Genomic DNA, 13,912 nt, shown 5'->3' on the forward strand with positions numbered 1-13,912 from the left:
ACACTCCCTGTGTGTCTCAGCCCCAGTATAGTCCCTGATCCCAGACAGTGTCTCCTGGCTCCCTGTGTGTCCCAGTGCAGTCCCTGTGTGTCTCAGCCCCAGTACAGTCCCTGATCCCAGACAGTGTCTCCTGGCTCCCTATGTGTCCCAGTACAGTCCCTGTGTGTCTCAGCCCCAGTATAGTCCCTGATCCCAGACATGTCTCCTGGCTCCCTGTGTGTCCCAGTACAGTCCCTGTGTGTCTCAGCCCCAGTACAGTCCCTGATCCCAGACAGTGTCTCCTGGCTCCCTGTGTGTCCCAGTACAGTCCCGGTGTGTCTCAGCCCCAGTATAGTCCCTGATCCCAGACAGTGTCTCCTGGCTCCCTGTGTGTCCCAGTACAGTCCCTGTGTGTCTCAGCCCCAGTATAGTCCCTGATCCCAGACAGTGTCTCCTGGCTCCCTGTGTGTCTCAGCCCCAGTATAGTCCCTGATCCCAGACAGTGTCTCCTGGCTCCCTGTGTGTATCGGCCCCAGTATATTCCCTGATCCCAGACAGTGTCTCTTGGCTCCCTGTGTGTCTCAGCCCCAGTCCCTGTGTGTCCCAGTACAGTCCATGTGTGTCTCAGCCCCAGTCCCTGTGTGTCTCAGCCCCAGTCCCTGTGTGTCCCAGTACAGTCCCTGTGTGTCTCAGCCCCAGTATAGTCCCTGATCCCAGACAGTGTCTCCTGGCTCCCTGTGTGTCCCAGTACAGTCCCTTTGTGTCTCAGCCCCAGTATAGTCCCTGTGTGTCCCAGTACAGTCCCTGTGTGTCCCAGTACAGTCCCTGTGTGTCTCAACCCCAGTCCCTGTGTGTCCCAGTACAGTCCCTGTGTGTCTCAGCCCCAATCCCTGTGTGTCCCAGTACAGTCCCTATGTGTCCCAGTACAGTCCCTGTGTGTCTCAGTACAGTCCCTGTGCCTCATCCCCAGTCCCTGTGTGTCCCAGTACAGTCCCTGTGTGTCCCAGTACAGTCCCTGTGTGTCTCAGCCCCAGTACAGTCCCTGTGTGTCCCAGTACAGTCCCTGTGTGACCCAGTACAGTCCCTGTGTGTCCCAGTACAGTCCCTGTGTGTCTCAGCCCCAGAACAGTCCCTGATCCCAGACAGTGTCTCCTGGCTCCCTGTGTGTCTCAGCCCCAGTATAGTCCCTGATCCCAGACAGTGTCTCCTGGCTCCCTGTGTGCCCCAGTACAGTCCCTGTGTGTCCCAGTACAGTCCCTGTGTGTCCCAGTACAGTCCCTGTGTGTCCCAGTACAGTCCCTGTGTGTCTCAGCCCCAGAACAGTCCCTGATCCCAGACAGTGTCTCCTGGCTCCCTGTGTGTCTCTGCCCCAGAACAGTCCCTGATCCCAGACAGTGTCTCCTGGCTCCCTGTGTGTCCCAGTACAGTCCCTGTGTGTCTCAGCCCCAGTATAGTCCCTGATCCCAGACAGTGTCTCCTGGCTCCCTGTGTGTCTCAGCCCCAGTCCATGTGTGTCTCAGCCCCAGTATAGTCCCTGTGTGTCCCAGTACAGTCCCTGTGTGTCTCAGCCCCATTACAGTCCCTGTGTTTCTCAGCCCCAGTACAGCCCCTGTGTGTCTCTGCCCCAGTCCCTGTGTGTCCCAGTACAGTCCCTGTGTGTCCCAGTACAGTCCCTGTGTGTCTCAGCCCCAGTACAGTCCCTGTGTGTCTCAGCCCCAGTACAGTCCCTGTGTGTCTCTGCCCCAGTCCCTGTGTGTCCCAGTACAGTCCCTGTGTGTCCCAGTACAGTCCCTGTGTGTCTCAGCCCCAGTATAGTCCCTGATCCCAGACAGTGTCTCCTGGCTCCCTGTGTGTCCCAGTACAGTCCCTGTGTGTCCCAGTACAGTCCCTGTGTGTCTCAGCCCCAGTCCCTGTGTGTCTCAGCCCCAGTCCCTGATGTACTGTAGCATGTCCACGTCACATAAACAAGGAAAGCTGGTGACTGTGTTGCTGATATAGTTTTTTGAGATGTATGGCCTTCTCTCTCAGTGATGACATTATGGTCTGTTAATCGGCCCGTGGGATTGTCCCCAGCTTGTTCTATCCAAACAGTGCCTGTCCCACCTCTTCATTGGGTGTTGGCACCTGCTCAATGCGCACCGTTCTGGCATTTTCGAGCTTTAGTCCTCTGAGGTGTTCAGACTGAGGCTTCGAATCAGAGGAATCATCATCAGAGTCTTTTTCATTCAGATGTTGGAGCTGTGCCAAAACGTAGTGCTTGCATTCAACGTACACTCTCACTTTGTACTCCAAGTTTACTAATGCTGCAGAAATGTGCTCTAAAGCAGTATCCCATCTACCCATCAGATGTAGTGGTCACAAAAACCAAAGTTCAGAAGGCTGGGCCTAGAGTTGTGTATAAGCCATCATACAATAAGTTTTGCAATGATTCCTATGTTGAAGTATATTTGTTGGTCTGATGAGGGACATTCTGATGCTGCACGGGGGAGAGAAGTAGAGAGGAGGAGGAGAGAGGAGGAGTAGAGAGAGGAGTAGAGAGGAGTAGAGAGAGGAGTAGAGAGAGGAGTAGTGAGAGGAGTAGTGAGAGAAGGGGAGAGGAGTAGTGAGAGGAGGAGAGAGGAGTAGTGAGAGGAGGAGAGAGTCAAGGAAGAAGGAGGACCAAGGGGAAGGAAAGGGAGAGAGGGAGGACCAGGGAGAAGAGGGAGGAAAGGAGACCAAGGAGGGGGAGAGAGGACCAAGGATAGAGGAGAGAGGCAAGGAAGTAGGAGGACCAAGGGGGAGGAAAGGGAGAGAGGAGAGGGGGGACCAGGGAGAAGAGAGGGAGGAGAGGAGTGAGGGAGGGAGGAGATAGGAGAGGAGTAGAGAGACCAGGGAGGAGGTAGAAAGGAGAGGGACCAGGGAGAAGAGAGGGAGGAGAGAGGGAGGAGAGTAGAGGAGGGTCCAAGGAGAAGAGATGGAGGAGAGCGGAGAGGAACCAGGGAGGAGATTTGGGAGGAGAGAGGAGAGGAAGAGGGGGACCAGGGAGATTAGAGGGAGGAGAGTAGAGGAGGGTCCAAGGAGAAGAGATGGAGAAGAGAGGAGAGGAACCAGGGAGGAGATTTGGGAGGAGAGAGGAGAGGATAGTTGGAGGACCAGGGAGAAATGCTCCTTTACCTCTGTGATGCTCCTGACAACTAAGTGCCTGGAGAATCCGACACTCTCACCATATCTCTAGACATTTCCTGTGTGGAAGAAAGAAAGTTTACAAATGAGATGCGATGAAATCAAAGGTAAAGTACAACCTAGTCAGTTGTACAGGGAAAGTACAACCTAGTCAGTTGTACAGGGAAAGTACAACCTAGTCAGTTGTACAGGGAAAGTACAACCTAGTCAGTTGTACAGGGAAAGTACAACCTAGTCAGTTGTAAAGTACAACCTAGTCAGTTGTACAGGGAAAGTACAACCTAGTCAGTTGTACAGGGAAAGTACAACCTAGTCAGTTGTAAAGGGAAAGTACAACCTAGTCAGTTGTACAGGGAAAGTACAACCTAGTCAGTTGTACAGGGAAAGTACAACCTAGTCAGTTGTAAAGGGAAAGTACAACCTAGTCAGTTGTAAAGGGAAAGTACAACCTAGTCAGTTGTAAAGTACAACCTAGTCAGTTGTAAAGGGAACGTACAACCTAGTCAGTTGTAAAGTACAACCTAGTCAGTTGTAAAGGGAAAGTACAACATAGTCAGTTGTACAGGGAAAGTACAACCTAGTCAGTTGTACAGGGAAAGTACAACCTAGTCAGTTGTAAAGGGAACGTACAACCTAGTCAGTTGTACAGGGAAAGTACAACCTAGTCAGTTGTAAAGTACAACCTAGTCAGTTGTACAACTGAATGCCTTCAACTGAAATGTGTCTTCTGTATTTAACCCAACTCCTCTGAATCAGAGAGGTGGGGGGGGGGGCTGCCTTAATCGACACACCCAGGGAACAGTGTTAACTGCCTTGCTCAGGGTCAGAAAGACAGATGTTTTTACCTTGTCAGCTCGGGGAACAGCGTTAACTGCCTTGCTCAGGGTCAGAAAGACAGATGTTTACCTTGTCAGCTCGGGGAACAGCGTTAACTGCCTTGCTCAGGGTCAGAAAGACAGATTTTTACCTTGTCAGCTCGGGGAACAGCGTTAACTGCCTTACTCAGGGTCAGAAAGACAGATTTTTACCTTGTCAGCTCGGGGAACAGCGTTAACTTCCTTGCTCAGGGTCAGAAAGACAGATTTTTACCTTGTCAGCTCGGGGAACAGCGTTAACTGCCTTGCTCAGGGTCAGAAAGACAGATTTATACCTTGTCAGCTCGGGGATGCGATTCAGCAACCTTTCGGAAAGCAATTTATGAAAATGAACACTCAGATTATAGTGATGTTATGTCTGATCTCACAAACAATGTCAAGTCTGTTTAGAGGTGTAATCTTACATTTTTAATCTGAGGGTAATCCTGCTAGTGATATACTTGTTGAATTATGCAACAGAATGTGACAACACCAGTAATTAATGAGTCCGTCTAGACAGCCAGGTGAGTGCAGGTGGGCCTAGCATGTTTTGGGTCGTTGCAGCCCTCTTCCACCCCTTTATGTTAATCTATTTGCATATATGCAAATACACCCTGTGTATTTATACAAATGTGGCACATTTAATTTTCTTCATTTTAACACAATATTAAAATAAATACCTGATACAATCAGAAAATATATATGTGCGTTCTAAGAATTGTATTTTATGTGATTTGATTTGATTTGATTTTGATTTGATTTTTGATAAACGAACATGGAACAAAACAAGAAACACGAGTAGCGGACAGACATGAAACACACACGGAGTCAATACCGCCTGTAATTGGAAAGGTAATCAGGAAAGTGATGGAGTCCAGGTGAGTCTCATGAAGTGCAGGTGTGTGTAACGATGAGTAAACGAGCGCCGGAGAGGAGGAGAGGAAATAGACCTGACAGAAAACCCAGAGAACCCTGAACTCCATTCGTTATTTGTCCGAACCAGTAAAATGTGATATAATTCTGTCAATATCTGATAGATTTTTTTAAAAAAAAATTATAACTTTAATAAAAACGTATTGGACTAAAAGTATTTTCGTCCTTTGTCCAACTGTTACATTTATTGAAATTGTTTTTTAAAAGCTTTTAACAATTCAAATTTGTGCAGTAATCCCACACACATAATACTAAATAAATAGTAAATATGTATGTACTAAATAAATAGTAAATAGTAAACATCTACTCACTATACTGTGGCTTCAGATGACCTGGTATATATTGTTGTCAAGGTGGATGGTGTTGTGTACTTTAACTACTTCTGACTCTCTCTACTGTATCCCTCCACCAGGGAATCATTCCACACTAATATGACTCTGTATTTGTTGTCAAGGGGGTTGCCGTGGGAAATAGAGGAACTACTTTAGTTCTGACTCTCTCTGCTGTATCCCTCCACCAGGGAATCATTCCACACTAATATGACTCTGTATTTGTTGTCAAGGGGGTTGCCGTGGGAAATAGAGGAACTACTTTAGTTCTGACTCTCTCTGCTGTATCCCTCCACCAGGGAATCATTCCACACTAATATGACTCTGTATTTGTTGTCAAGGGGGCTGCCGTGGGAAATAGAGGAACTACTTTAGTTCTGACTCTCCACTGTATCCCTCCACCAGGGAATCATTCCACACTAATATGACTCTGTATTTGTTGTCAAGGGGGTTGCCGTGGGAAATAGAGGAACTACTTTAGTTCTGACTCTCCAATGTATCCCTCCACCAGAGACTCATTTCCAATCCCATCAACACACAGTAAATATTTGAATCCCAAATGGCACCCTATCCCCTATATAGTGCACTACTTTTGACCATGGCCCTATGGGGTAGTGCACTAAATAGGGTGCCATTTTGAACGCATACTCTGCGTTGGTTGTTGTCTCCCGCCAAGGGAAAGGATTTTATATTACAGACTCATTGGAACAGAATTTACTCACAGCTCTGCTCTCTCAGCTCTCCTCTCTCCTCTCCTTTCTTCTCTCCTCTCTTCTCCTCTCAATCAAATTCAATTCAAAGGGCTTTATTGGCATGGGAAAAACCAAAGCAAATGGAAGAGACAATAAACAGAAGGGAACTAAACAAGGGAAACATTGGTTAACATTACAACAGAAGAAAAGTTTTAAATTTCAAATATATTATTGGCTACGTATAGTTTTGTAGCAAAGTATGAAAATAAAAGTAAATAAACAGATACATTTAGGTTGTATTTCCAATGTTGTTCCACTAATATACTAATATGGTCATACATTGGGCAGGAGGTTAGGAAGTGCAGCTCAGTTTCCACCTCATTTTGTGGGCAGTGAGCACATAGCCTGTCTTCTCGAGAGCCATGTCTGCCTACGGCGGCCTTTCTCAATAGCAAGGCTATGCTCACTGAGTCTGTACATAGTCAAAGCTTTCCTTAATTTTGGGTCAGTCACAGTGGTCAGGTATTCTGCCACTGTGTACTCTCTGTTTAGGGCCAAATAACATTCTAGTTTGCTCTGTTTTGTTGTTAATTCTTTCCAATGTGTCAAGTAATTGTGTTTGTGTTTGCTCATGATTTGGTTGGCTCTAAATGTGTTGTTGTCCTGGGTCTCTGTGGGGTGTGTTTGTGTTTGTGAACAGAGCCCCAGGACCAGCTTGCTTAGGGGACTATTTCACAGCCTTGTGGAAGTTACCTGTGGTGTTAATGTTTAGGCCGAGGTAGGTGTAATTCTCTGTGTGCTTTAGGTCAACAGTGTCTCGATAGAATTTGTATTTGTGGTCCTGGCGACTGGACACTTTTTTGGAACACCATTATTTTTGTCTTACTGAGATTTACTGTCAGGACACAAGTCTGACAGAATCTGTGCAGAAGATCTAGGTGCTGCTGAAGGCCCTCCTTGGTTGGTGACAGGAGCACCAGATCGTCAGCAAACAATAGACATTTGACTTCAGATTCTAGTAGGGTGAGGCCCGGGTGCTGCAGACTGTTCCAGTACCCTCGCCAGTTTGTTGATATATATGCTGAAGAGAGTGGGGCTCAAGCTGCATCCCTGTCTCACCCCACGGCCCTGTGGAAACAAATGTGTGTGTTTTGCCAATTTTACCTGCACACTTGTTGTTTGTGTACATGGATTTTATAATGTTGCCAATCCATTGACTCATCAGACCAAAGGACAGATTTTCATTGCTCATTTCTTGGCCCAAGCAAGTCTCTTCTTCTTATTGGTGTCCTTTAGTAGTGGTTTCTTTGCAGAAATTCAACCATGAAGGCCTGATTCACTCAGTCTCCTCTGAACAGGCTGGTAACTCTAATGAACTTATCCTCTGCAGCAGAGGTAACTCTGGGTCTTCCTGTCCTGTGGCCGTCCTCATGAGAGCCAGTTTCATCCTAGCGCTTGATGGTTTTTGCGACTGCACTTGAAGAAACGTTCAAATTTCCCAGATTGACTGACCTTCATGTCTCAAATAAATGATGGACTGTCATTTCGCTTTGCTTATTTGAGCTGTTCTTGCCATAATATGGATTTGGTCTTTTACCAAATAGGGTTATCTTCTGTATACCACCCTTACCTTGTCACAACACAACTGATTGGCTTAAGGAAATAAATTCCACAAATGAACAAGGTACACCTGTTAATTTAAATGCATTCCAGGTGACTACCCCACGAAGTTGAGAGAATTCCAAGAGTGTGCAAAGCTGTCATCAAGGCAAAGGGTGGTTACGTTGAAGAATCTCAAATATATTTTGATTTGTTTAACACTTTTTTGGTTACTACATGTATCCATGTGTGTTATTTCATAGTTTTGATGTCTTCACTATTATTCTACAATGTATAACGTTTGAAAAATAATCAGACCATGGTTCTAAGGGAAGATGCCAGAGCTGGGGATAATGTTGAATATTTGAAAAATAGTCCATTGGAATTTGTGGTCTGTATATTTGATCATTTTCGTTGAGGATACCATCAACACCACAGGCCTTTTTAGGTTGGAGGGTGTGTATTTTGTCTTGTAGTTCATTCAATGTAATTGGAGAATCCAGTAGGTTCTGGTCTTTAATAGTTGGTTCTAAGTTTTGTATTTGATCATGTTTATGTTTTAGCTCTTGGTTCTTTGTTACATGGCTGGAAGGTTGGAGAAGTGGTTTATCCATAATCTCCGTTTTGGGTCGATAACACATCGTGTTGTTGTTTGTTTAGTGTTTTACAATTTTCCCAGAAGTGATTTGATTCTTCAATTACATTGAGCTGATTTCTGACGTGCTGTTCCTTCTTTTTCCATAGTGTATTTCTGTATTGTTTTAGTGATTCACCATAGTAAAGGCGTAGGCTCAGGTTTTCTAGGTCTCTGTTTTTGGTTGGATAGATTTCTCAATTTCTTTCTTAGGTATTTGCATTCTTCATCAAACCATTTCTCATTGTTGTGAGTTGTCTTAGGTTTTCTGCCGGAATTTAAATATGATATGTTAGCTGATAGGTCATATGTACTGTTCAGACTTCCTAAGTTTACACCTTCACTATTGCAGGAAAACATTTACTCCTGGAAGTTGTCTAGGAGGGATTTGTTGTTTGCCAGTAGTTTTCTGGTAGGTGTCTACACTACCTTGCATCCATCTACAGTCTTAATAGTATGTAGTCATCCATCTACAGTCTTAATAGAATGTAGTCATCCATCTAGTCTTAATAGCATGTAGTCATCCATCTACAGTCTTAATAGTATGTAGTCATCCATCTACAGTCATAATAGTATGTAGTCATCCATCTACAGTCTTAATAGTATGTAGTCATCCATCTACAGTCATAATAGTATGTAGTCATCCATCTACAGTCTTAATAGTATGTAGTCATCCATCTAGTCTTAATAGTATGTAGTCATCCATCTACAGTCATAAAAGTATGTAGTCATCCATCTACAGTCTTAATAGTATGTAGTCATCCATCTACAGTCATAATAGTATGTAGTCATCCATCTACAGTCATAATAGTATGTAGTCATCCATCTACAGTCATAATAGTATGTAGTCATCCATCTACAGTCATAATAGTATGTAGTCATCCATCTACAGTCTTAATAGTATGTAGTCATCCATCTACAGTCATAATAGTATGTAGTCATCCATCTACAGTCTTAATAGTATGTAGTCATCCATCTACAGTCTTAATAGTATGTAGTCATCCATCTACAGTCATAATAGTATGTAGTCATCCATCTACAGTCATAATAGTATGTAGTCATCCATCTAGTCTTAATAGTATGTAGTCATCCATCTAGTCTTAATAGTATGTAGTCATCCATCTACAGTCTTAATAGTATGTAGTCATCCATCTACAGTCTAAATAGTATGTAGTCATCCATCTACAGTCATAATAGTATGTAGTCATCCATCTACAGTCATAATATTATGTAGTCATCCATCTACAGTCTTAATAATATGTAGTCATCCATCTACAGTCATAATAGTATGTAGTCATCCATCTACAGTCATAATAGTATGTAGTCATCCATCTAGTCTTAATAGTATGTAGTCATCCATCTACAGTCATAATAGTATGTAGTCATCCATCTAGTCTTAATAGTATGTAGTCATCCATCTACAGTCATAATAGTATGTAGTCATCCATCTAGTCTTAATAGTATGTAGTCATCCATCTACAGTCATAATAGTATGTAGTCATCCATCTACAGTCATAATAGTATGTAGTCATCCATCTACAGTCATAATAGTATGTAGTCATCCATCTACAGTCATAATAGTATGTAGTCATCCATCTAAAGTCATAATAGTATGTAGTCATCCATCTACAGTCATAATAGTATGTAGTCATCCATCTACAGTCATAATAGTATGTAGTCATCAATCTAAAGTCATAATAGTATGTAGTCATCCATCTACAGTCATAATAGTATGTAGTCATCCATCTACAGTCATAATAGTATGTAGTCATCCATCTACAGTCATAATAGTATGTAGTCATCCATCTAAAGTCATAATAGTATGTAGTCATCCATCTACAGTCATAATAGTATGTAGTCATCCATCTACAGTCATAATAGTATGTAGTCATCCATCTACAGTCTTAATAGTATGTAGTCATCCATCTACAGTCTTAATAATATGTAGTCATCCATCTACAGTCATAATAGTATGTAGTCATCCATCTACAGTCATAATAGTATGTAGTCATCCATCTACAGTCTTAATAGTATGTAGTCATCCATCTACAGTCATAATAGTATGTAGTCATCCATCTACAGTCTTAATAGTATTTAGTCATCCATCTAGTCATAATAGTATTTAGTCATCCATCTAGTCATAATAGTATGTAGTCATCCATCTACAGTCTTAATAGTATGTAGTCATCCATCTACAGTCTAAATAGTATGTAGTCATCCATCTACAGTCATAATAGTATGTAGTCATCCATCTACAGTCATAATATTATGTAGTCATCCATCTACAGTCTTAATAATATGTAGTCATCCATCTACAGTCATAATAGTATGTAGTCATCCATCTACAGTCATAATAGTATGTAGTCATCCATCTAGTCTTAATAGTATGTAGTCATCCATCTACAGTCATAATAGTATGTAGTCATCCATCTAGTCTTAATAGTATGTAGTCATCCATCTACAGTCATAATAGTATGTAGTCATCCATCTAGTCTTAATAGTATGTAGTCATCCATCTACAGTCATAATAGTATGTAGTCATCCATCTACAGTCATAATAGTATGTAGTCATCCATCTACAGTCATAATAGTATGTAGTCATCCATCTACAGTCATAATAGTATGTAGTCATCCATCTAAAGTCATAATAGTATGTAGTCATCCATCTACAGTCATAATAGTATGTAGTCATCCATCTACAGTCATAATAGTATGTAGTCATCAATCTAAAGTCATAATAGTATGTAGTCATCCATCTACAGTCATAATAGTATGTAGTCATCCATCTACAGTCATAATAGTATGTAGTCATCCATCTAAAGTCATAATAGTATGTAGTCATCCATCTACAGTCATAATAGTATGTAGTCATCCATCTACAGTCATAATAGTATGTAGTCATCCATCTACAGTCTTAATAGTATGTAGTCATCCATCTACAGTCATAATAGTATGTAGTCATCCATCTAGTCTTAATAGTATGTAGTCATCCATCTACAGTCTTAATAGTATGTAGTCATCCATCTACAGTCATAATAGTATGTAGTCATCCATCTACAGTCTTAATAGTATGTAGTCATCCATCTACAGTCTTAATAATATGTAGTCATCCATCTACAGTCATAATAGTATGTAGTCATCCATCTACAGTCTTAATAGTATGTAGTCATCCATCTACAGTCTTAATAGTATGTAGTCATCCATCTACAGTCATAATAGTATGTAGTCATCCATCTACAGTCATAATAGTATGTAGTCATCCATCTAGTCTTAATAGTATGTAGTCATCCATCTACAGTCATAATAGTATGTAGTCATCCATCTACAGTCATAATAGTATGTAGTCATCCATCTACAGTCATAATAGTATGTAGTCATCCATCTACAGTCTTAATAGTATGTAGTCATCCATCTACAGTCATAATAGTATGTAGTCATCCATCTACAGTCTTAATAGTATTTAGTCATCCATCTAGTCTTAATAGTATGTAGTCATCCATCTACAGTCATAATAGTATGTAGTCATCCATCTAGTCTTAATAGTATGTAGTCATCCATCTACAGTCTTAATAGTATGTAGTCATCCATCTACAGTCATAATAGTATGTAGTCATCCATCTACAGTCTTAATAGTATGTAGTCATCCATCTACAGTCTTAATAATATGTAGTCATCCATCTACAGTCATAATAGTATGTAGTCATCCATCTACAGTCTTAATAGTATGTAGTCATCCATCTACAGTCTTAATAGTATGTAGTCATCCATCTACAGTCAAAATAGTATGTAGTCATCCATCTACAGTCATAATAGTATGTAGTCATCCATCTAGTCTTAATAGTATGTAGTCATCCATCTACAGTCATAATAGTATGTAGTCATCCATCTACAGTCATAATAGTATGTAGTCATCCATCTACAGTCATAATAGTATGTAGTCATCCATCTACAGTCTTAATAGTATGTAGTCATCCATCTACAGTCATAATAGTATGTAGTCATCCATCTACAGTCTTAATAGTATTTAGTCATCCATCTAGTCATAATAGTATGTAGTCATCCATCTACAGTCATAATAGTATTTAGTCATCCATCTAGTCATAATAGTATGTAGTCATCCATCTACAGTCTTAATAGTATGTAGTCATCCATCTACAGTCTAAATAGTATGTAGTCATCCATCTACAGTCATAATAGTATGTAGTCATCCATCTACAGTCATAATATTATGTAGTCATCCATCTACAGTCTTAATAATATGTAGTCATCCATCTACAGTCATAATAGTATGTAGTCATCCATCTACAGTCATAATAGTATGTAGTCATCCATCTAGTCTTAATAGTATGTAGTCATCCATCTACAGTCATAATAGTATGTAGTCATCCATCTAGTCTTAATAGTATGTAGTCATCCATCTACAGTCATAATAGTATGTAGTCATCCATCTAGTCTTAATAGTATGTAGTCATCCATCTACAGTCATAATAGTATGTAGTCATCCATCTACAGTCATAATAGTATGTAGTCATCCATCTACAGTCATAATAGTATGTAGTCATCCATCTACAGTCATAATAGTATGTAGTCATCCATCTAAAGTCATAATAGTATGTAGTCATCCATCTACAGTCATAATAGTATGTAGTCATCCATCTACAGTCATAATAGTATGTAGTCATCAATCTAAAGTCATAATAGTATGTAGTCATCCATCTACAGTCATAATAGTATGTAGTCATCCATCTACAGTCATAATAGTATGTAGTCATCCATCTAAAGTCATAATAGTATGTAGTCATCCATCTACAGTCATAATAGTATGTAGTCATCCATCTACAGTCATAATAGTATGTAGTCATCCATCTACAGTCTTAATAGTATGTAGTCATCCATCTACAGTCATAATAGTATGTAGTCATCCATCTAGTCTTAATAGTATGTAGTCATCCATCTACAGTCTTAATAGTATGTAGTCATCCATCTACAGTCATAATAGTATGTAGTCATCCATCTACAGTCTTAATAGTATGTAGTCATCCATCTACAGTCTTAATAATATGTAGTCATCCATCTACAGTCATAATAGTATGTAGTCATCCATCTACAGTCTTAATAGTATGTAGTCATCCATCTACAGTCTTAATAGTATGTAGTCATCCATCTACAGTCATAATAGTATGTAGTCATCCATCTACAGTCATAATAGTATGTAGTCATCCATCTAGTCTTAATAGTATGTAGTCATCCATCTACAGTCATAATAGTATGTAGTCATCCATCTACAGTCATAATAGTATGTAGTCATCCATCTACAGTCATAATAGTATGTAGTCATCCATCTACAGTCTTAATAGTATGTAGTCATCCATCTACAGTCATAATAGTATGTAGTCATCCATCTACAGTCTTAATAGTATTTAGTCATCCATCTAGTCATAATAGTATGTAGTCATCCATCTACAGTCATAATAGTATTTAGTCATCCATCTAGTCATAATAGTATGTAGTCATCCATCTAAAGTCATAATAGTATGTAGTCATCCATCTAAAGTCATAATAGTATGTAGTCATCCATCTACAGTCTTAATAGTATGTAGTCATCCATCTACAGTCATAATAGTATGTAGTCATCCATCTACAGTCTTAATAGTATGTAGTCATCCATCTACAGTCTTAATAGTATTTAGTCATCCATCTAGTCTTAATAGTATGTAGTCATCCATCTAC

The sequence above is a fragment of the Oncorhynchus clarkii genome, chromosome 2 (genome assembly GCF_045791955.1).
Source record: "Oncorhynchus clarkii lewisi isolate Uvic-CL-2024 chromosome 2, UVic_Ocla_1.0, whole genome shotgun sequence".
NCBI lineage: Eukaryota > Metazoa > Chordata > Actinopteri > Salmoniformes > Salmonidae > Oncorhynchus > Oncorhynchus clarkii.